Source organism: Silurus aristotelis (assembly GCF_946808225.1).
Source record: "Silurus aristotelis genome assembly, chromosome: 7".
In the NCBI taxonomy this organism is placed as follows: domain Eukaryota; kingdom Metazoa; phylum Chordata; class Actinopteri; order Siluriformes; family Siluridae; genus Silurus; species Silurus aristotelis.
The window spans coordinates 12938270-12962597 of NC_139580.1; the positions used below are offsets into that span (position 1 = coordinate 12938270).

Sequence of the window (24328 nt, forward strand, 5' to 3'; positions counted from 1 at the left end):
ACTCTCCCGTAAGCCCATTTACTGGAGGCAGACAATTGTATAGGATGCCTTTGTAAGTATTGAGCAATGTGATCATATCACTCTTTGTAACACAAATATGAAAAGGGAAAGCTGACAGAAACAGTTGAATGTAAGATTTTAACAGAGGAAGGATGCGCATATTTTAATACAGATAACCACCTTGATACCATTGTGTAAATAGAGCAAAGAAAATACGAAACTAAGAAACACGCACACACTTATTTATTTATTTACCTTTGCTGGTGAATGAGCAAAGACGAGCAGAAAGCTCCACAAGGACACATGTTCCATGTAACTCAACAGCACTAAGCAACCCATCTCTTGCTACAATCAGCAAACAGAACAGCTGTGCAGCCGCAGTGTACACGCCAACAATAACAAGCGCATGCTTCCTGTGTCCTGATGAGCCACTGACAAACGCATCCTGAACATGCCCTGGCATCAAATTATAAGTGAAATCATTATTACTGTTCATTTATAATCTTTTACTGATGATTACCCAGGGTGCAGCTGAACCTATGACGTGTTTAACTATTTCCTTTTTTAGGATTAAAGTTGCCAGGCAGAAGCAATGAACTACAACAAACCTTACTATACCGTGCACCGAGTTAAACTTGTACTTATTCCCTGCCCCATTTTTCTGGTGCACTACACTGATACTTCATATGCTATGATCATCTGTAACCAAAGCAATTGGAAAGCAATGTACAGGGACATTATGAAGCATAGATCAAGGCTCTAATGGTGTATGTCCTTTTTTGTTCATTTGTACCTAAAAGGCAGGCAGGCAGGCGTGTATAATGTTGGTAGTCATATCATACAAACACTTACAGCTTGTTAATTAGGCCCAGCAGTTGCTCGGCTGCATCGAATAAAAATCCATTGTGAATAAATAGAGCATTTCAAGGGACATTCGTTTAGCAAATATTAAATCAAATATGTTTTTCTCATGAACAAATTCATGCTTATGAAGCGTACCGAGTGTGGAGCGCGCGCGAGAGAAAGAAAGGATAAAAGACCTAAGATCTCTTCACATTCAGTTCCAGGATAAAAACATAGCTTCAAATTAGAAAACAAGCTACTAAAACCAAATGTTATGAATGAAAAGATATTCATAATTTTTTTTTTTATATATATCACTACACAAAAATTAACACTAAAAAGATAATGTCCCTCAGTATCTGTGTTTATAGGAACTCTTTAAACAGAAAAATCTGAAGTGGACACTTGGGCTGATTTTAACAAGGTCAAACCTGCTTGGGCTGTGCAAAGATCTCTGCCTTTGCTCCAGGGACCAATAAACACAATCTCTCTCTCTCTCTCTCTCTCTCTCTCTCTCTCTCTCTCTCTCTCTCTCTCTCTCTCTCTCTCTTACGCGCGCACACACGCGCACGCACGCACACGCACACGCACACACACACACACACACACACACACACACACACACACAAACTGTTGCCTGTGTTTGGGAAAGACTCAGTGTAGGTGTCCTGTGTGGTAATTGCATCCTGAGTTTCTGACTCAAAGTACCTTTTGGTGGTGATAACAATCTAGACGGCCTACAATACAGGGACTGTGCAGACGACTCGTCCTCTGACCTGGCGAGTGTCCCTGCGAGTTTAGCTTAATGCCTTCTAACACCGATACCATTTGCCATAATGCAATTCAACAACATTTTTACACTGCAGCAAACCTTTCTAAAGTTAAGTAAAACCATCCTGGTATTAAATAAGCAGTGTGTAAGACTGTGTGTAAGATTTCTGCAGGGGAAATTAAATACGACCTAGCTAGTTTATTCTCATTATTGAAAGATTACACTTGTTTTATTCAAATGCATTCTGTCTTCAGCTCCCATGCACCACATTATTATTGCTCCGTGTTTTCATTTATTGTGAATATGATGTTAGACAGAGAAAGACAGAGAGAGAGAGAGAGAGAGACACACTGCACTAATAGGCTTTGTTCATTAGTTATTTACATGCTTTTTTCTATGCCTGCTGTTCTGAATAATTTAGAAATGTTTGCTGCACTTGTGTATATTGTCGCTGGCTGCTCCAAATTTATATAAATGATCCATGTCAAGGCTTGAGGCAACGTAGAGAACGCTTACTGGAAAGATGAGCGGTCTGCAGCTCACGCCTATTTGCTCATTTGCATAACAGAGAAAGTAAATGGGTAAAAAATTATAAAATACTTATTGTAGATGGATATGGAAATGTGTGCTGGTATGTCAGAAGCATTATAAGAGAATATGAGAGAAGCTAAAGATTGATATAAAATGCACACAAAAAAAACAAACACACTCACACAACCATGTATTTACTATCTGGGCCTGAATGTGTTTGTTCTCCGAGTTACTATATGTATACAAAACTTCAAGGTCTTGCCGAACGAAGTACAGAAGGAATGCATATGGAGCATAAGGTTCCAGGTGGAACGCTGGATCCGTAGAGTAAAAAAAAAAAACATGGATTCAATCGTGCACTGCAGAACACCACATTCCAGAAGTAGGAGCTTAAAGACATGCGTGCATTCCAGACATCCCACAGCCTGTCCTATTCCACGAAGTTCCTCAGAAACACGCACGAGAACCGAAAACCTGGTATACACCCAGCTTTTCTCTATTTTTACATGCCTGATCATGACTTCCTCAGATATAGATGTTACAGGAGCAAGATTGAATGTTTTTTCCTATACGTTATGAGAAGCAAAACATCACATCACATGCAATCAAAGTAATGGTTAGGCTGTTGGAGCTGGAAGTGAAGTTGCTGCAATTTGCAAAGGCAACAGAGAAACAGACAGAAACATCAGTCAAGTAGTCAGACAAGCTTTGGCTACTAAGTGCTTGGGGGGTTGACAAACGATAATATTTGTAGTGAAGGTGGGTGAAGTGTCAGTCTCAGCACACTCATTATATGGGATTCAATAAAGGATTAGTAGAGTCTACTAGAAACTCAGAGGAAGGTGCTGGTGTCTGGATTTACAGCTCTGTTCTGTATATTCATGATGATGCACCTAATGGAATAAGGTCATATATTTACTTTGGGTCCCTGTCCTGTCCTGTATATAGGATTGTGACTTTTACAGCCATGGGAGATTGATTTCTCACTGCTAAGACATCGCTGCACAAAGAGAAAGACAGATAAAAGTGAGCTATATTGCTGCCATTGGGATGAGCCTGACCTATTATGAGAAAAATAGCTTTTTTTTCCCCCCACTCCACAGAGGGATATGACATGGAATAAATTGCTAACCAGAATTCTGACTGTACCATTAATGTAGGAGAGCAAAAAGAAGTTATGGGATGGTGTTATCATTCTTCATGCAATGATTGTGGGTGAAACAAAATAATAATGCCACAGGAGTTGTATTATCATTTTGGAGGTGATGCAACAGTATGCTACAAGAGAGCAAAACTGGTTGCTATGTCTTAGTGTCAATCACAACAACACTAGCCAATCGCGGGTGTCTGTAAATTCATTTATGGAAGAGGCTGAAAAGTTTTATCCTTTTAATAATACACTGCCTTCTCAGGAAGTATGAGCTTAGAGATTTGGTTGGATGGTTCCATGTCTCAGAAGAAGCCAGTGTCAGCTTTTGGCTGGTGAGAAGGAACCAAAATAATAATAAAAACCTTGGATGAGCTATAATGTCTGGTTTAACACTTGCATGTAATAGTTTAACTAAAAATACCCAATGCATCTGTTCTCTGTAATTGGAGATACATCAGGAAATATAGTATTCTGGTATAATAATTTACCAGTCAGACACTCACACTAGCTCAGGTTTAACATGAAAATGAAAGCTCGGAGACAGCTGATGAAGCCATGGAGTCAAATTTTGTAGCTACAGCCAGCACAAAGCGATCTAGCATACAGTCCCTGGCTTACAAAATCATTAGAGTTTTAGTGAATTGTGACATTGTGGGCTGAGGTGTGCCAGCATCAAAATGTAGCTGATATTGCTTATCTAAGCAAAACAAGCATAGCATGTTTCTACCTCTACGGATGCAATCTGTCTTCGCACTGGAGATCTGCACAGATGATAATCCATTTTAAAAAGCCTTTTAAGAAGAGCAATATGTCAGCGGTTTCTCTGGATGCGTTTGTCTAACTGCAAGGACCAACAGTCTGCAGAAACAGACAGGTCTTAAAGACACAAATGAAATTTTATTTGGACATGATGTATGACCCTAAGGAATTTTAAACAACAGTGAATAAAAGTTGGTGCCTGCACATACTTTCTCCACTGTTCCATGTGTGTATATAAGAGAGAACGTGAGAGAGAGAGAGAGCGAGAGAGAAAGAGAGAGAGGGTGAGAAAGAGAGAGAGGGCGAGAGAGAGAGAGAGAGAGAGAGAGAGAGAGAGAGAGAGAGAGAGAGAGAGAGAGAGAGAGAGAGAGAGAGAAGGATAAAGAGACAGCTGTCACACAGGTGAAATCCTAGTGCACTCACCTCTCTGCTGTTCCTCTGAGGAAGACCAGATTCACTACCCGACAGTGACACGCTGTCCACATTGATCACTTTTGCCTCTTTTTCTCTTCAAGTCTACAAGCAGGCATATATCCAAGGGCATGCTCTGTGCTGGCAGAAATCAATGAACGCTCACACACTTTATGAAGGCTAGTGTGAAGGAAGGCTTCCCCATGGGCTGTGTGCTCTTCAGAATTGAACAAAGTATAAGGGGACATTTTTTCATGTCTCACACTGCTATACCTCTCCAATGGCCACTGAAGCGGTAAAGAAAAGACACCGGTGCCAGCTCTAGCTCCTCAGGGCCATCGTGGCTCACGTCCAGCAAATTTTCTACACTAGAACAAAGATATTTATGAAAAGAATTCTTGCCTTAAATTGGTTTATGCTCTACTGTTTGGAAAAGTCCTTCACATTAATGCAGGTCTCTTTCCACACACTGCCAGATCTGTCAATGCAGTGTGAAAGCTCTCCGAGACTGTCAAGTCATGAGAAAAGAAAGAAACAAATATTGAGGTAAAGAGAAGGTGAGAATGTGAAAGAGTGGAAAAGAAAAGAAAGAATAGAAAAGAAAAAAAAGCCTTCAGAAATTTGGTGGAGACAAGAAGCCTGAAGAAACTGCATGCTGTATGAAGATCAACTTTGCACTAAAACCACAGACATCCTGCTCAGTACTGATGGATGTAATTACCAATCGGCCAGCTCAATGAGTACGTTTAATTTAAACTAAACATCTGTAAAAATACTGATGAAATTGAAAGTAATATTCCTGCATTTTCAAACTAATGACTGATTATCTTATTTGCACAGTTTTCATTGTACTTTAATATCCATTTCCTTGAAACTCAGTCAAACCAACTCACTAATCATTAAATTATAATGCAATATATGTGGTGTTGTTTTTTTTTTTTTTTTTTATAATTTTATGAATATTTAAGCTCTAATTCTATGAAAATTTGTTATTTTAGCTAAAGATTTCTGAATTTCTTCAGTTTTGGAAAGCCATGTGGATAGCCATACATCGTGTCTCATCCTAAATCCTTTTCGGTCAGAGTAATAGATGTGATTTTGAATTTTCATTTTAAAATTCAAAACTAATTCCTTTATTACTGCCCTTTGTCCTCTGTTGTAACTGAGCTGAAAGTGCTGTCTTTAATGCTACATCCAGGCTTTGGTGAGTGAAACCGCTACTATTCCCTCAACATCAGAGGATGAGGGTGGTCTGATTTGATCCTTTAGCTCCCGCAGAGAGAAGTGTTGCTTCGTTTTTAATGGATGGCTCTGTGTTGAGACATGTGGTTTTCTATCATAAAGGCTGAACAGAGTAGACAGCCTGCACGTCACCTCTTGTCAATCCCAGCTCACTTCGGTTTATAAAGCGGAGTACTGAAGAGCCCCAAATGGTCTGTCACCACCACGCTGCTCAAGAAAAAACCCTGAGAGTACCAACCACACAGATCTGCTTCTGGCCCTTATCTGTCTCTGCAGGAGCAGATCAGTCAAATGTCCAACAAACTTGATTTTTATTTACCCTGAAGGCTTTTAGACCTCATGATTTAATGGCATGTCAAAATAGGCATTTGGTTGTCCAAATGACAAGTAGCACTTGTCTTGTAATGACACACAAATAAAAAATGAGCGCACTCACCAAAGATTTAAAACTCGAAGAGAAATGGCCTGAATAGTAATAGCTCATTAATGAATAATAATAAAAAAAAAGAACTACACGGACACTGTACTTCTCAAGATTGCATTAAAAAAATGATGTGAATACATTTTCATTCCAGTCCTAATCTTAATCCTAGTTAGCAGACACACTGCAGGTCAAGCAGAGATTAAAAGTAGCCTGAAAAACAAAGTTGAGAGATGAGTCGACTGGCATCCATTATCAGTGACATTACCCTGATAAACCAAAGATTGGACAAGGAGCATGACGATTGAAATCAGCCTTTGCTTTTGGTCACATAAACCTTGCTTTGTCAAAATCTCTATCAGAGGTTCCTCATCTCATAGCCAGGTGTGTGAACACAGAGAGGCTCAGTGTGGAACGAGTTTTACCCTGCCCTGCTTCCAGTCCCAACATATAACACCACCAACAGGGTGATAAAACTGCAGAGTCTGATATGACATGGTGGAACTACACACACACACACACACACACACACACACACACACACACACACACACACACACACACACACACACACACACACACACACACACACACACACACACACACACACACACACACACACACACACACTCTCTCTTAACCGATCTCTTACCTCGTAAAAGAAAATAGAAGTTTTTTTTACTTCCACTGATGTCTGGAACACAGGCAGGATGGAGTGAAGCAGTTTAAAGTCCAGTGAAGGTGTGTGAAGTTACGATCACTGATTTTCATAAGCAGTTATTTGTTGGTAAGGCTTGTGAAGAATGCAGCCCCCCTGTGTGTCCTCACAACGCCTCTTTTGGAGTGCACTTCCCACTCACATCTGAAGTTGTTGATCCTTCCTCTCCCTCTCCGCGCCTCAATAAGCTCTGCTGACACTGCAGGTCCCTCCCTCTCTCCAGGTAGGAGGAGTGTCTTATTTCCACTTTCCTAGTTTCTGTCCTTCACATTTTCTCCCTCTATCTCTCTCGCTCATTAACACATGCAAAAAAACTGAATGAAAAGCATTTGAATATAGTTCCCTTGCTCTTTTAAAATAACGAATCTGATATTAGTCCAAATGGTGAGACAGAGAGAGAGAGAGAGAGAGAGAGAGAGAGAGAGAGAGAGAGAGAGAGAGAGTATTGTTATTACACACAGCTGACTGTGGGAGTTTTTTGTGGAGGCTTTGTTCCGGACGTTTCCGTTTCACATGCTTAACTGCATACACAATCTCTCTTTCTCTCTTTTTTTACCCTTATTATTATCTTATATGTACCTCTCTTTGAGTGACTGTTTTTCTCTTTAATTGTATAAAATGACAATGTAAAACATTAACATTATGATATACTGTGTATAATCGGGTTTCAGTCTTTTTTATAACTTGATGCAAACTAAGTACTAACTATATATTCATTATAGATTTTTTTTGTTCCCTAACTTAAAATTACAGTTTCACATCATACCCTTTCTTTACTGGCACTTTGTTTTCTGCTAAATTCGAAAGCATGCTGGTTGGTAATATAAGTAACATGACAAGTAATATGTAAGTAATGTAATAGAAGTTTAAATGCAGCATTCTCTCTCTCTCTCTCTCTCTCTCTCTCTCTCTCTCTCTCTCTCTCTCTCTCTTCTCTCTCGTTGGTATCTGTTAGTAGTTCCCCACACATATGCTAATTTCTGCCTTTATTTCAGGTTTGGCCAAATGACTGAGAAATAACTGTCCAACAAAACAGACAGAAACCAGGTTGTACTGAAACATGAGGCCAAAACACCCTTAATATTTAAACATATTTAATTTAGACACACTTTTTACAAACAAATCACAAACATTATGCACAAGGACAGAACAGCTACACAGATGCAAATGCAAAAATCTGGCATACAAACAGTGTCAAATCACACACACACACACACACACACACACACACACACACACACACACACACACACACACACACGCACACACACACAGAGTCTACTGAGACAGAAGTGATTGTTGAGAACAGGTCATTAGAAGGAAGCTAGACCTGTTTTCCATTAGCACTTACTTCTCATTCTGTGTACACCAAAAAACAACACACTCAGACACACACACACTCACTGCAATCTATCACTGATGCTTCCTCTTCTAGTTCTGCCTCTACATATGAATTCAGTTGCAGTATTAGGCACAGCTATAAAACAAACGCTTGCTAAAACCATGCTTTTAAACATCATAACAACCATCATCACTTTTTAGAATCGTCTTATAAATGTGTATGTATGTGTATGTTATATATATATATATATATATATATATATATATATATATATATATATATATATATATATATATATATATATATATATATAAATAAATAACATACACATACATACACATTTATAAGACGATTACATACACATTTAAACAGACACACTATATATAACTGCTAAATATAGCTAACCGCATTAATAAGATGCCCTTTAATAATAAAGTATGTAAGGATTGAGGATAGTTGCTGAAAACAATCTATTAGTCAGACTCCTGGTTTATCCCTGGTTTCCTCCAGGGATTCCTGGGAGTCATGGTTTTAATCTCTCCTCCCCTACTGATACCCTGTAAGACCCCCGAACTCAATGCTGAGATAAAAACTGTAAATATACCAGATTTCTATCTGTAAGATGCAGGCTAATTACTCCACTAGATGGCAAACCTTTATTGAAAAGCAAATTAACCTTAAAGAGTTTCACTAAAAAACATGAATCATCACTTCTCACTGTAGCATAAAAACGTTGTAATATTGACCTCCATTACGTTTTCATATTGAGAACTACGCTTATTCCCGTAAGTACTAAAAGTACTGCAATAAAAAGCATGAGCTTTTACAATGTTATCACCTTTTTCTCCTTGCTATTCTTTTTTGATTTCTCTCAACAAGATGATTCCATTGGATGTTTTTTGTTTCTCGCACCACTTTTTGCAAACTCTATTTATTGTTGTGTATCAAGTTCCCAGGAGCAGTTTATGAAAAATATACATCCTTCATTTATCCCTAATGTTCAAGCCAGAGGCCACAGTGGCAAGGAAAAACTCACTGAGATGACATGAGGAAAAAAGTCAGGAACCCATACTTATCTGGGGGACACTAGATGATCTGAATATAAATAATCCCCATCAATACTTATCGCTCTACACTGATGGAGACTTGAGTGTAAAACAATTGCAATCCTGAAGCTATTATAGAAACTGTAGTCCTAAAGGATCATAGCAAAACTGCTGGAAAAAACTTTTAAAACTATCAACTGCACTCCAAAGCCATCTTCTTGGTTTCTACAGTATGTGGCACCATCCACAGTAATCACAGTAATATATTAGCAAGTAATATGCTTTTGTAAGGGCTCTTAGTAACAAAAAAGGTTGTATGTGCTAGGCTGCACTAAGACCTCCTTGCAAATGATCAGTAAACCCAACCAGTGGAAGCAGTGTAATAGGGCTTAAAGCAATTCCATTTCCATAACAAGCCAACGTATCTCACAGTGTACCTTACCTACTTTGTGCACAAAGAACATAATGGCAGAGAGAACAGCAACCATGTAATGTTTCCTGACATCTCTGCAACAACAGACTGTGTTTACAGAACAAGACCATCGGCATCTGTAATAGAAAAGAAAATGATATCTGCGCTGTGGCAGTTGAAGCAGGTGTCATAAGAGTAGCTTTGATAAATACTACATGTTTAAACCTGACCACAGATTTTACTCTGTAGAGAAAATGTCTTTAGGCGACAAACAGGCGGGATTTTAACTCCGTGCACAGGTGTGCATTAAACCATTCAGCTCAGACCTCCGCTGCTATGTAGGCCAAGAGTTTTAAAGCCAGCAAAAAACTAGGTGTTAAAATGGTGTTATTTTATCAATAACATTATGGTAGTAAGATTCGTGTCCTGGCAACATTTAATTACAATCTAGGCAGCATATTTTAGGTTAATGAAATAAAATCCAAAGCTCTTAGGAATAAGCTTGAGACCAGGTTGAGCTTTACAGCATTCCTCCAGCTTCACTTTAACAGCGGGGTGAGGAAAAAGAAGAAAACAAGGTAGCGACGTGCGATTGCTGTTTACGCTCAGAGCAGATAATTTTAGCTTCAGCTCTGTCATTATGGTCGCAATGATAGCACCGCTGCGTAACGTGAAATTATACTGTGTGTTCTTTGAGAACAGCACACACTTTTCATTTTGCTTCCAAAACAAAACACAGTGATAATATAAACCTTGGCTAAGCCCTAACAATGAAAGTTAAAAATTTCCTCTCTTGGCAGAAGGTGCAGACGCTCTTTTTAAAGCACAACAAAAGACCATGAAATTTCACCAGCAATTTTATGTGGCATTTCTCTACACGCTATGCAAATAGACAGCCAGAAAAACAAAAAATAACCCAAATTTGCTCAAAAAAAAAAAGAATGTTAATATTTCTGAAGGGATGTTCTTGGGATATTTAGTACTGCTATTCTGACTAGTATTTTAATGTGATAAAGTGGTGTTCAAAATAGAAGCAAATTCGGTTCAAGTCACTGGAGATGAGCATGAGGACAGCTGGAATGTGTCAGTGGCCAGTCACGGTCAGACAGTTTTCATTCTTCTCAGCAGTGCAGTGGCCTGGGTCAAACCAAGGGCACGAGAAGATGAAAAGAAGAGCAAGGCAAGACAGCAAACACAAAACATACACAGCTCTCAACCTGTCATCCTGACATGCGCACACGCACGCACACACACATACTTTAGGAATGTATTTGTTATCACAAAGGAAAGTTTTGTAATCACAATTTTCCCCTAAATCAGTGAAAAATCAGAAACCGCAGCACAAACATGAAAAATCTGCTTTTTTAGACTTTATTTTATTTTTTTAACCGTTCCAATAAAACACATGACAAAAAAGGCAGCACCTAGCAACCTTGGTCTCGATTAGCTGAGTCGGAAGAGGGACAGCATTTTCCCATTTTATTTATCTCTTGACCAAATGCGCCTTCTAGATAAAGAAACCCTCACACTGGTTTAAAGATGAGTCAGACAGCCTTGTTGGTAGATCTTAAGAGTCAGTCCATAGAGGGGAAAAAAAGACGCTTAACAAACACACTGGATGCGTGTTATAAAAAACGGACCTGTCAGGTGTGTGAAATTAAGGGGTCACAAGGAACAAAAAGGCAATATAAACCCACCTTCAAAGGATAAGCCTCATCCATCCGACCTCTCTTGCATCTGATCTCTCTAGCACACACCCAGTGTCTATCTTGTGCTTTTCTTTTTCCCAGCATAAACAGAGACTCTTTTTTTTTCCATTACTCAAGCACAAACAGACACAGCCGATATCCACGGAGAACAATGACGCTTTTAAAAGCCTTAGCGTTCGTCCTAACCTCTATCAAAGCTCTCTGCTGACAGACATACAGCAGTGACTAAAGCACAGTTTATATTAACCATGGCCAACTTCACTTTCCTTTCTGTCAATATAAATCAGGAGCCTTTTTGGTATGGAATGTAAATACAATGCATGCATTAGTAATAAAATTAATCAAATAAAGAGTGAACTTGAATTGCAGTTCAATATTTAATAGACAGTAGGAGTGGTGGTGGTGGGGGTGGGGGTGGGGGGTTCACATGGTAAACTAATAATAAAAGAATGACTAATTAAATGATGGCTGGTGGGCAGAATTTTTGAAAGAGACAGTCCTTAGGGGCAGTGAGGCCTCAGGCACACTACAGGCAGGAATTTCAGGACTGCTCAGCCAGCCAAAGCCTTCATTCCAGTAAAGTCTTGTTTATGATCATTCATCACCATCTCATATTTCAATAACAGCTGGCACGCACCCAAATGTTCACATGAATACAAGTAGCTTTGAAAACTGGAATTATTAAAATGACCAAGTCTGGAGCATTTTTTAGACATTTAATTGTCTAGTGTGCAGAAAGCAGCATCTGCTGCAATTGAGAACATTACAGTCTCAAGAACATTAATAAGAACCTATATAGTATCTCTGTCTTCTCATTCTCATTCTTATTTAATAACTTTTGAAATAAAAATAGCTTAGCAAAGCATCAATAGTAAAAATAAATAAAATAAATACAATTTGGATTAGAAATGCATCCATGACCAGAATAATGTTGGTTTGCAAGTGAGCATAAACGTTCTGGGTGACCAGTTAAATCAGCAACGAATCAGCAATAATCAGCATCATGGGATTCGTGCTTGTCTAAGCTGTTTTATCAGCAGAGAAAACACAAAACCTACAAGAACTGTGGGAAAATATACAATTGTTATTTTGAGTTGTCATAAGAAGCAACTTAATATGATGAGTCAGTTAAAAAAATTAAAATAATAGTTCAACTAGCAGCAAGCAGACTAAGTGATTTTTGTACTTTTTTTTTTTTCTTCAAAATCAGCCAAACAATTTATTCACTACCTAAAAAACTGCAGAATGCATCACATCCTCTCACAATACAATCACACTAGAAAATCATTTGTGTTGCTTGTTGGTGTGCACTGATCAGATAGGAGCTAAAGTTTCTAAGAATAAATTACACTACAGGGGTGGTCCAACGAGTTCACATGAGCTGATTGTTCGAATTAATCGCCTTACTGCATCGTACCTAATTTGCATAGTAACAAGGAAAAATGCAATCTAAATATTGCCTGTTGCTCAGTCTCTATTCTGAGGAAGGAAAAAAAGGTAACTTCCTGCTGTTAAACAACTTAGAAAATTAACAGTTTACTATGCTGGTGTGAACACAGGGTGGATTACATTTGGTCATTCATGCAAGCAAATTGAGATTCTGTTTTCCAAATTGTCTTCTCAACCAAAGCCTTCTGTTAGACCCCCGGAGTACTGCATATGTGAAAACTATTAGTGTTTGGCCCTACAAATGCACAAAATCAATCATGTCAACAACGACCATAAAAAACATTCAAACTTATTTCTACCTTTCTAGCCTTCTGGCTGTGAATCAACATAAACTATAAACTGCACCAAAACATGTACAGCAAAATAAAATGTCATTATTACCTACTTATAATTCTGCATTTCATTTGCTCTGTACATGTACCTTGCACAATGGCAATAAAGTTGAATCTAATCTAATCTAATCTAATCTAATAAAAACTAAAGCGGAAAACGTTCAAGGCAGCATGTAAAGAATATGTAAAGCAAACACGTGTGCATACTATAGTAAGTCATTTTAGCAATTGATATCTCAACAAACTAACACATTACGTAATCTGCTTCAGCTTCTCTGTACATCACTTGTCAGGACTGCTGTGCACTTCAAAAGAACATTCTACTTGTTTTTGTTACCATGGTTACAGTGATCAAAACTTTCCATTGCTTTCCATTATCCTTACTACACCCGAGGACACTTTGAAGGGCTTCGTAAGAAAATCAAAAACCTCTTCGAAAAACACTTGAGCCTCCAGCTAATAATGAGGCACAAACCTAAACAGAAAATGTTATTCTTGTATTCAGGAACATCTACTCACCTCTATTACCTCTGCAGGTTAAACACTTGTGTGATGAGACAAATCAGCTAAGGTGACTCTTTACCCAAAAGAGTTGAGGGTGCACAATCTGGTGGTGAGACATAAAATGAAGGGGTTGGGGGTGTAGTGAAGTGGTGCCGCCATGCTCTGTTACCCAGGAGACCGATGCACTTTCAAAGACATTGGCCAATGACAAACACTGGCAATTGTTGAGTCAAAATGTCACATGACAGCAGGACTGCTGTTCATGCTGGACAAAAAAATAAAAAGGGAGGAGGTGGGGTGAGGAATGCAGGCCTATGATAGTTACAAAAGAAGCTCGAGTGAAGCAGCCTGCCATGCCAAGCCCCTAACTTTATTTTTTTCTTTCTCTCCTTCTAGGGGCCTTTCCGACTTGTGGGGTCTTCATTATTGCCACAATCCTGCAGACATGATTTTGTTTTCCAGTTTACAGGAACTGCTCCACCCTTGGATTTAAAAGACAGGCTAGACACTTTAATAACACATTGAAATGCAATACCTTTAAGACAATAGGGTTGACATTTAATACTTTTGAGCTGAAAGACAATATTATGCAGAGTATAATACAAAAAAAAACAAAAAAAAAAACAACAGGGAGAGAAAGATCTTACCAGCTGTGTGCTCTCAGTTTAGTGCCAGCTGTAATTCTGTCATTCTGACAATGTACACATTAATCAAAACACTATGGGAAGATTGTGCTCTATAACTATTTCACACCACAGTATGATCATCATTTTTATGATGTTTTATAATGTTTACACAATGGAAATGTAGGCACTGATAATCATGTATAAATATATGCTCTCTCCTGAACAACATATGGGTTCCTCTGGATTCCAGGCTTTGGGGTTGAGGTTGCTCTCACAGTAGACACTGGTTTTAATATTAATAATCCCAAATTCAGTATTTTTAATAAAGTGATTTGTCTGAGATCATTCTCATGATAGTTGGATTTGCTTAGCACAGCATTCCACAATGGAAATAAAAGTTTTTTTGATGGCGAGTGAACCTGACACCAAAGTGTTTGAATCGTTAGACGTTAAATGGGAAAGGTATGATAGAAAGTATAGAAATGTCTATCCATAAGCACATTGCCTTGTGTGAAATCTTTTTATCCTCACCTAATCAACTCCAAGCTAAAACGACTCCTGATTCCCTCTTTGTCCAACAAAGTAAATGCCAATAAATCCTGTTCAGTAAATGCTGCTTTCTCAAGTAACATTCTGGGGCAAATACACAACTTGCCCTTATATAACCGCTTCAGCAATGGACAAACCGTGTGATCATTTCACTTCCTTATTCCTGTCAGTGTGCATTATAATAGCTAGGCCTTCTTCTCCATATTCCCAGTAATGTGGGCATGATAGACAACTGTAAATATCTCTAACAAACGTAGATTGTTTTTCATACACATTTTTAATTATTGTTATATGCAACAAGGACAAGAAAAAGCCTATGAGGATACTATAGCTCTGTGGGAAGTGGGTGTAGATTTCTTTAAAGGACATGTTCCATCATCCAATGTCGAAAGAAGGGTGCTAAAAGATTGAAGAAAGGGGGTCACCCAAATGGACTGATGCCAAGTTTAGAGTGTACAGTTTACTGTGTGTGTGTGTGTGTTTGTGTGTGTGTGTGTGTGTGTGTGTGTGTGTGTGTGTGTGTGTGTGAAGGGGATGTCTGTGAATAAGTACGTGCTATCTCCAGCTGGTATACAAGCCTTTTTTGTTCTCGTTTTACATGGCCTCTGGAAAAATTACTCAATGCAAAGGACTTTGAGAATGTGAGAGAGAAAAACACTATTTGTTTAAAGCCTCCACAGTACATTAACTAGACAGAATAAACATTATGATGCAATTAGATAAAACTAATCAATAACTAGGGCCAAATTAGCTCGCTGTTGCAATATAAATTTAATCACGCATGTCATGTCAGAGTAATATGAAGTGATATGACAAAGACTTCAGAAGTCTTGATTCTGAAGTCAGAACATGATGATTTTCTTCCTTAACAATAATAAATAGTTACAGGTTTATATTAGTGTACTTATTCTAATATATTACCATTTATATTGTAAGAGTTCATACACCAGGACATCATTGTTCATTTGGAGCATCCAACGTACAATCTTACAAATTTGAATAGATTACTCTTAAAAATATACTGTAAGGCCTAATGACCGAGCCACATACTGGAAAAAAAAAACCCTAAATAAAAGCCCCCAATAATTAAAAATAAAGCAGGACATTTGTGATCATACAACAGGAGAAATACTTCATCATCATGTGTGCATTCTTTCTGTGTTACCTACAGCACAGACAGTCTGCAGTAAGAAATGTGTGCTCCTAATGCATAGCAGCAGATCAAGATTATAAAAGCATAAGGACAAGTTGTAAAGTGATTCGAGTCTTCACTCATCCTCCCACATATCACACAAATCCAAGCAGCAATTAAAATGACAAAAACACAGCACTGCCTGTATGAGGTCAAACATAAGAGGCATCATAATTTAAGCTTGGCAGTGACCATTCTTCACTCCTTGACTACTGCGTATTTACATGTTGTTCAGGCTTCAGGACACAGATAGTCCACTATGTGTATCACTCTGCCTTTGTGTTATCCTAAAGCTATACTAATCCTACTAGTCCTACTGCTTACTCAGCACCTGCTACATCATCCTGTAATAGAATACCACACACCAAACACCATTCAATGCATCTATACATGCACCAGAGCTCCACAATTATTAACACCCTTTCATCAAAAGCAAATACATGCACTATATATATATATATATATATACAGTGAGGAAAATAAGTATTTGAACACCCTGCTATTTTGCAAGTTCTCCCACTTAGAAATCATGGAGGGGTCTGAAATTGTCATCGTAGGTGCATGTCCACTGTGAGAGACATAATCTAAAAAAAAATATACAGAAATCACAATGTAGGATTTTTAAACTATTTATTTGTATGATACAGCTGCAAATAAGTATTTAAACACCTGTCTATCAGCTAGAATTCTGATCCTCAAAGACCTGTTAGTCTGCCTTTAAAATGTCCACCTCCACTACATTTATTATCCTAAATTAGATGCACCTGTTTGAGGTCGTTAGCTGCATAAAGACACCTGTCCACCCCATACAATCAGTAAGAATCCAACTACTAACATGGCCAAGACCAAAGAGCTGTCCAAAGACACTAGAGACAAAATTGTACACCTCCACAAGGCTGGAAAGGGCTACGGGGAAATTGCCAAGCAGCTTGGTGAAAAAAGGTCCACTGTTGGAGCAATCATTAGAAAATGGAAGAAGCTAAACATGACTGTCAATCTCCATCGGACTGGGGCTCCATGCAAGATCTCACATAGTGGGGTCTCAATGATCCTAAGAAAGGTGAGAAATCAGCCCAGAACTACACGGAAGGAGCTGGTCAATGACCTGAAAAGAGCTGGAACCACCGTTTCCAAGGTTACTGTTGGTAATACACTAAGACGTCATGGTTTGAAATCATGCATGGCACGGAAGGTTCCCCTGCTTAAACCAGCACATGTCCAGGCACGTCTTAAGTTTGCCAATGACCATTTGGATGATCCAGAAGAGTTATGGGAGAAAGTCATGTGGTCAGATGAGACCAAAATAGAACTTTTGGGTCATAATTCCACTAAACGTGTTTGGAGGAAGAAGAATGATGAGTACCAACCCAAGAACACCATCCCTACTGTGAAGCATGGGGGTGGTAGCCTAATGCTTTGGGGGTGTTTTTCTGCCCATGGGACAGGGTGACAGCACTGTATTAAGGAGAGGATGACCGGGGCTATGTATTGCGAGATTTTGGGGAACAACCTCCTTCCCTTAGTTAGAGCATTGAAGATGGGTCGATGCTGGGTCTTCCAACATGACAATGACTCAAAGCACACAGCCAGGATAACCAAGGAGTGGCTCTGTAAGAAGCATATCAAGGTTCTGGCGTGGCCTAGCCAGTCTCCAGACCTAAACCCAATAGAGAATCTTTGGAAGGAGCTCAAACTCCGTGTTTCCAAGCGACAGGCCAGAAACCTGACTGATCTAGAGAAGATCTGTGTGGAGGAGTGGGCCAAAATCCCTCCTGCAGTGTGTGCAAACCTGGTGAAAAACTACAGGAAACGTTTGACCTCTGTAATTGCAAACAAAGGCTACTGTACCAAATATTAACATTAACTTTCTCAGGTGTTCAAATACTTATTTGCAGCTGTATCATACAAATAAATAGTTAAAAAATGATACATTTTGATTTCTGGATTTTTTTTTTTTTATTATGTCTCTCACAGTGGACATGCACCTACGATGACAATTTCAGACCCCTCCATGATTTCTAAGTGGGAGAACTTGCAAAATAGCAGGGTGTTCAAATACCTATTTTCCTCACTGTATATACACACAAACATATAACAGTAAACTGTTTACTGAAGCCTTTCCTGTAAAGAAAAGCAGCAAAATTGATCATGCCACTACACTCAATCATGCATAGGAAGCACTCGGCAAAAAAGTGCTGTCATCCAGTTTTTTCCATATTTTAAATAAAAATGTGAATTATTGTATGTAGTTTGTTTAGTATGTAGTGGTCTATAGAAGCCAGTTTATGCCACATTATAGTTTCTTTCGGCTTCTCCCGTTAGGGGTCGCCACAGCGGATCCTCCGCATGTTTGATTTAGCATATGTTTTACGCTGGATGCCCTTCCTAACGCAACCCTCCCCAATTTATCCGGGCTTGGGACCGGCACTGAGAGTGGCTGGGGATGGTTCCCTGACCGGGAATCAAACCCGGGTCGCAGCGGTGCATCTTAACCACTAGACCACCAGGGGACCTCCAGTTTATGCCACATTAAAAAGTCTAATTCAGACTTTTTTTTTTTTTCTTTTTCCTTCTGAATTTATTGCTGGATATTGTGAACGAGGCTCCTCTGCATTATCTGTCTTGTTCTGTCTCCCCCAGAGCTGATTGTGAGTTCTCTCCAGGGATCGGAGGCTTAGTTTGATATCATGCTATTCTATTGATTGTAGCCTATTTCATTTTCAATGTGTAAAGCTTTCTGCCACTACAGAGGGGGTGATGCTGTTTTTTTTGTTAATTGGACAGAAATAAAATTTGAATTGCAAAAAAACCCATGGAATTGCATGGGGGAAAAAAGTCGTTATTAGGTCAACTTTTTTTAATGTGGCGGAAACGAGCTTACATAGTTGTGAAAATTTTTGACTCGTAGCTCCAGGATCTCCCGAGTTCGGATGTCTTGTCTGGAGTTTGTATGCATGCTTTCCCAGTGTCCATGTGTGTTTCCTCTGCATTGAGTTCTGCAATTTAATCCACACAAGTGCATGGTGCCCTGCTGAATTATGCATTCAACATTACCCAGAGGGACTACAGATCCACCATGTCCTGGATCACATGATGTTTTAAACATGATTGTAAATCTGAAGATCTGGTCCTTTGAAGGGTGCTAATAATTTTGGAGTTGAGTGTCGAGCATGGGCCAGGGTAGGGGTAGAGTGTAGAGGGGTTGTGGAGAAGAGAGTGGGAGGGTGTTGGAGCTGCAGCTGTAACTTCAGCTACTCATCAGTCTCAGGTAACAGGTTAAACCCGAGGAGAGCAGTGGAGTTCAGATAACTTGCCTTGAGTTTCTTACGCAATTAGAGGCTGTAGTCAATATATATAATGTTCTTCCAGCTTGCAGGTGCACTGCTGTACTTCTACCCAGAAAACAAAACACACACGTCTTATTCTCAAATAATTTCGCGTTCACGGATTAAGCTGACGTGTTTATAGTGCAGCAGTCCCGGTTACCGAGCGCTCATCTCACTGCAACCGCGGATGTCGCCAAAAAACATTAGCCGCCGCATAAACATACGAAGTGGAGCGGCGGTAACAAGAGCTTTACCCTTCTGCCATTTAGTCTCTGTTTACAAGTAACGCTGAAGTGAATGAAATACGGCTTACCGATGGGCTCCTGTGGCCGGATCGCTTTAGTGTTTTCCCCTCGGAGAGTCGCGCTGCTCTCCCAGTCTTATCTAAAGCAGTGCACGGTGACACGCGCGGCCTGGTTGCCATGACACCTCTTAAAGGAAACGTGTTTTCCCTTTATACTAAAACGCATTCAATGTTTTTATTCTGACAATTTTTTTGCTACGCGCTTAGACAATAGGTTCATGCTTTGTTGTTCAATGCCGTATTTTTTTTTTCTCTTAGAAGTCAGTGGTTTTGTCAAAGGATGTCAATCATATGAAGTTCCGAATGTGATATGGACCATATTTTACTATAAAAGCAATATCGTTGATGCAGTGAAAGTTTTATGAAAGATTGGACTTTCCCTCAAACGTCAGAGATCAGAACAGGCTTCTTAACCATTTCACACTACAGCAAGTCATTTTTATGATGTTTCCCCACAAGGTTATATTGGCACTGATATTCTTATATACTGATTTTTTATTATTTGTATGTATCTTACAAAAGTGAGTACACCCCTCACATTTCAGCAACCATTTTAGTGTATCTTCTCAAAGGCCAATACTATAGAAATTAAATTTGGAGAGTAGTCAGTGTGCAGCTTGTATAGCAGTATAGATTTTATTGTCAAAATCGCTGGCAACAAAAGTGAGTACACTCTAAGTGATAACAGCCGTATGGTGTGTAATCGTGCAAAGCCACGTCTTATTCCTGTTGTTGTCTGCTTGACAGGACGATATAAATTTGTATTATTCACTGTGACATTCTGTAGCAGAACATGATGCCCTCCAGCAGTTTTCTAACATAATAATGACCCCCACACCGGCAAGATGACAGCTGTCTTGCTGAGGAAGGTGATGGTGATGGAGTGGCCAAGTACCCTATTGAGCACCTGTAAAGCATCCTCAAGCAGAAGGTGGAGGAGTGAATGCATGTGTCTAACATCCAGCAGCTTCATGATGTCATTATGGAGGAGTGGAAGAGGATCCTGGCAACAACCTGTGCATCTCTGTTGAATTCAATGCCCAAGAGGATTAAGGCAGTGCTACATAACAATAGTGCTCACACAAAATATTGACACTTCAGACACAGTTTTGACATGTTTACTTATAGTGTTCTCACTTTTGTTGCCAATTATTTAGACAATAATGGCTGTATAGTGAGTTATTTTTAGAGGACAGTAAATCTGCACTGCTATATAAGCTGCACATTGACTAATCTAAAGTATATCCAAGTATTGCTGAAATGTGAGGGTGGTACTTACTTTTGTGAGATACTGTATATATCACATGCTGTACGTACACTTACATATTTATCTGCACTTGCCAGTTGCACTTCTTGTAGATGCTAAACCGCATTTTGTTGCTGTGTACCTGTACAATGCAATGCAAAAAGATCTATTTATCAATCGATCGATATGTGACCTCTGACAACATAAATGGGAGCTGCTCTGGATTCCAGACTTTTGTAAATTGGGGTTGCTCTAGCAGTAGACACTGGTTTTAATATCAAAAATCCAGAATTCAGTATTTTTATTAAAGAGATTTGTTTGAGATTAGTCTCATGGATGGCAGTAAGCCAGCTTTCCTCAATGAACAGAATGTTTCTGACTAGTTAATACAACATTAAAGTGAAATGCTATAGTTAGATGTTAAATAGGAAAAGTATGATAGAAAGTATAGAAATGACTAACCTTAAAAACATTGCCTTTCGAAGAAATCTCTTTTTCCTCTCCTAATAAACTACAAGCTATCATGACTCATGATCCCACCTTGTCCAACAAAGTAACTGCTAATAAATCTAGCCAATCAGGTCAAACACCTGAAAAACACCCACATTTTTTGTTTAGTATCTGTGGCTTCCTCAGAAATTTTGAAGCAAGTAACATTCTAGGGCAAATACACAACTTGCTATTATATAACTGCTTCCTTATTCCTGTCAGCGTGCATTATGGATGTGAGGCCTTTCCGTATTCTCAGTAAAATTACTGTGCTGTTTGTGTATGTGTGTGAAAGCGAGGCTGCTAAGGGAATGACTATGTATCATAGCTATAATGTAAGTGAGAACAGAAACTCACTTTTCTTTCAGGCATTCCACAACATTAATCCTAACTATAAGCCATTAAAATGTGCAACGTATCGTTTGGTAATCAATTGAATATTGTCATTACTGGCAAATCATTGTTGTGCGCTTTTATACGAAAATGATTACCTTTGGGAGCAAACATAATCTCAAACATTGGGAATAACAGTCAGGTTATCTGCTAGTGCCTAAAGAGAGTCATGCCTGAGCATATTTCATTTGGAGAAATTTGTGGGTGGCTTTTATGAAAAATGATCTTACTGTGTGCAAACAGACATGATGCAGAAGTTTGCTTGCTGTTTCACGTAAATATGGCATGCCTAAACTAATTTATTTAGAAATGGATACGTTTGAGAAACAGTCATATTTTTCCTACATTCATGGAAGTGGTTATAAAAATTCGATTGCGTCACCTGCAGTAGTGAATCTCTGTATTACCTATGCTGAGGCCTTCAGAACTTCTTTGCTCACTCACCATTTCCCAGCTATAGTTTTATAGTATTGCGGAAGCTAATGCATTAGTGTAGACGGTGATAGATCGACTCAAACTTTTAGATGTAGCACAGCTATACAAATAGTTATACCTGAAGCTTGGTTTGTTTAGTTACTGATTCATGAGTTGATGAGTCGAGTGGGGAGCATTATGATGTGGTGATGATTAGCATGAAATGTCAAATTCAGATAAGGACAGACCGAGTAAAGCCCTGCTGCATTACTTGTTTTATGAAGGGATAAAGCAACAGCTAAATCCCACAGGCAACACTTATATCAGTGATTCAATGGCATTCTGGGTAACTTATTAGAAAGTGTTAATTAATGGAGTTTAAACATAAAAATAGCATCAGTACAAATTAATCTGCTAAAAGGTAAACAGTTGTATAGATAACAGCATTTAAAGTGACTTTACCTCCATTACACTTCACAGACTGAATGAAATGAATAGACCATTAATCTAATAAAGCCTGAGTCAAACAGGTGTTCTGTGGACCATGTTCACTGCTCTTTGTTCCACACATCACTTACTGTAATTATTATTTCTTTCACTTCACTGTCCATTTTAGCAGCCATGCAGCTTTTTGCTATTTAGCTCAAGTGCCCAAGTGTAAAATGTGTGAAATAAGCTTTATATTGTATTATAAAAATGAAATCAAACACCACAAAAAACATATAATGAAAGCATTTATGCATACTATACTATACTGACATGCTGTTATGCCACACCAGAGAAAAGAACTAGTTGTACTGTAGGTGAATAAAGAAAAGGCTTCAAAGTGTATAAGTGTATGCATGTATAGAAACTGTGCATGATCATAGGCCTATTAGATGACAATTTAGAAGGTTGAATAAACTTTGCATGTGTTGAGATAGGTGCCAATATTTGTTATGACAATGATAACAATCCTAAGCATTGTGCCAAATCAATCTGTTTGACAGGTAACTGTCTGAATGCTATGTACCGTAGTCATGGTTGCTGTGTTATTTTCTACACATTTACAACACAGTCCTTGTGTTCTGAGCCTCGATAGGACAGTTGTGCATTTGACACACACACACACACACACACACACACACACACACACACACACACACACACACACACACACACACACACACACATACTCAGTCTCACCAAACAGGATTAGACTTGCTCAAAAATCCATCAGCAGCACTGAAGGTGGTCACCTGGCACCACAATGAAATGCCACGTAAAGAGACAGGTAGTACTGGTGTTCTAGTCAAAACATTCACACTCATGCTGCTGACTTCTTGTACTGTACTGTCACCTGATATAAAATCTCTTTCACTGATGTAATCGTGTCATTGAAAGGCAATATCTCACAAGATTAAAGATAAGACTCTTAAAACAAGCAAGAGTCTAACTTGGGTGGTGTTGCTGAGAAAGCATTTAGATTTCCCAGTGTGCACATGATAAGCATGACTTTACCTATGATAACATTTCTATAGAGGCGTATATAAGTCTAAACCGTGGCAAAGAATGATAATGATGATGATTATTATACATATTGTATATTGAAAGTAAATATAAGTGTGTGTGTGTGTGTGTGTGTGTGTGTGTGTGTGTGTGTGTGTGTGTGTGTATATACAGTGAGGAAAATAAGTATTTGAACACCCTGCTATTTTGCAAGTTCTCCCACTTAGAAATCATGGAGGGGTCTGAAATTGTCATCGTAGGTGCATGTCCACTGTGAGAGACATAATCTAAAAAAAAAAAATCCAGAAATCACAATATATGATTTTTTAACTATTTATTTGTATGATACAGCTGCAAATAAGTATTTGAACACCTGTCTATCAGCTAGAATTCTGACCCTCAAAGACCTGTTAGTCCGCCTTCAAAATGTCCACCTCCACTACATTTATTATCCTAAATTAGATGCACCTGTTTGAGGTCGTTAGCTGCATAAAGACACCTGTCCACCCCATACAATCAGTAAGAATCCAACTACTAACATGGCCAAGACCAAAGAGCTGTCCAAAGACACTAGAGACAAAATTGTACACCTCCACAAGGCTGGAAAGGGCTACAGGGAAATTGCCAAGCAGCTTGGTGAAAAAAAGGTCCACTGTTGGA

General features: G+C 38.8%; 1 protein-coding gene across 5 annotated transcripts in view; it reads right to left on the reverse strand.

Annotated features, from left to right (window-relative positions):
* The window catches only part of rassf7a (Ras association domain family member 7a), a 30737-nt gene extending 10980 nt beyond the window's left edge, over positions 1–19757 (reverse strand). For 2 of the 5 annotated variants that reach the window (XM_083547285.1, XM_083547280.1), the window contains exon 1: positions 6782–7324. The gene's annotated coding sequence lies outside the window, so the exon portion shown is untranslated. Of the gene's footprint in view, positions 1–6781; positions 7325–11344; positions 11382–13656; positions 13727–19647 lie in introns of those variants that run through there. The other 3 variants (XM_083547281.1, XM_083547284.1, XM_083547282.1) reach the window with 3 other exon arrangements.
* Between the last annotated feature and the right edge of the window lie 4571 nt (positions 19758–24328).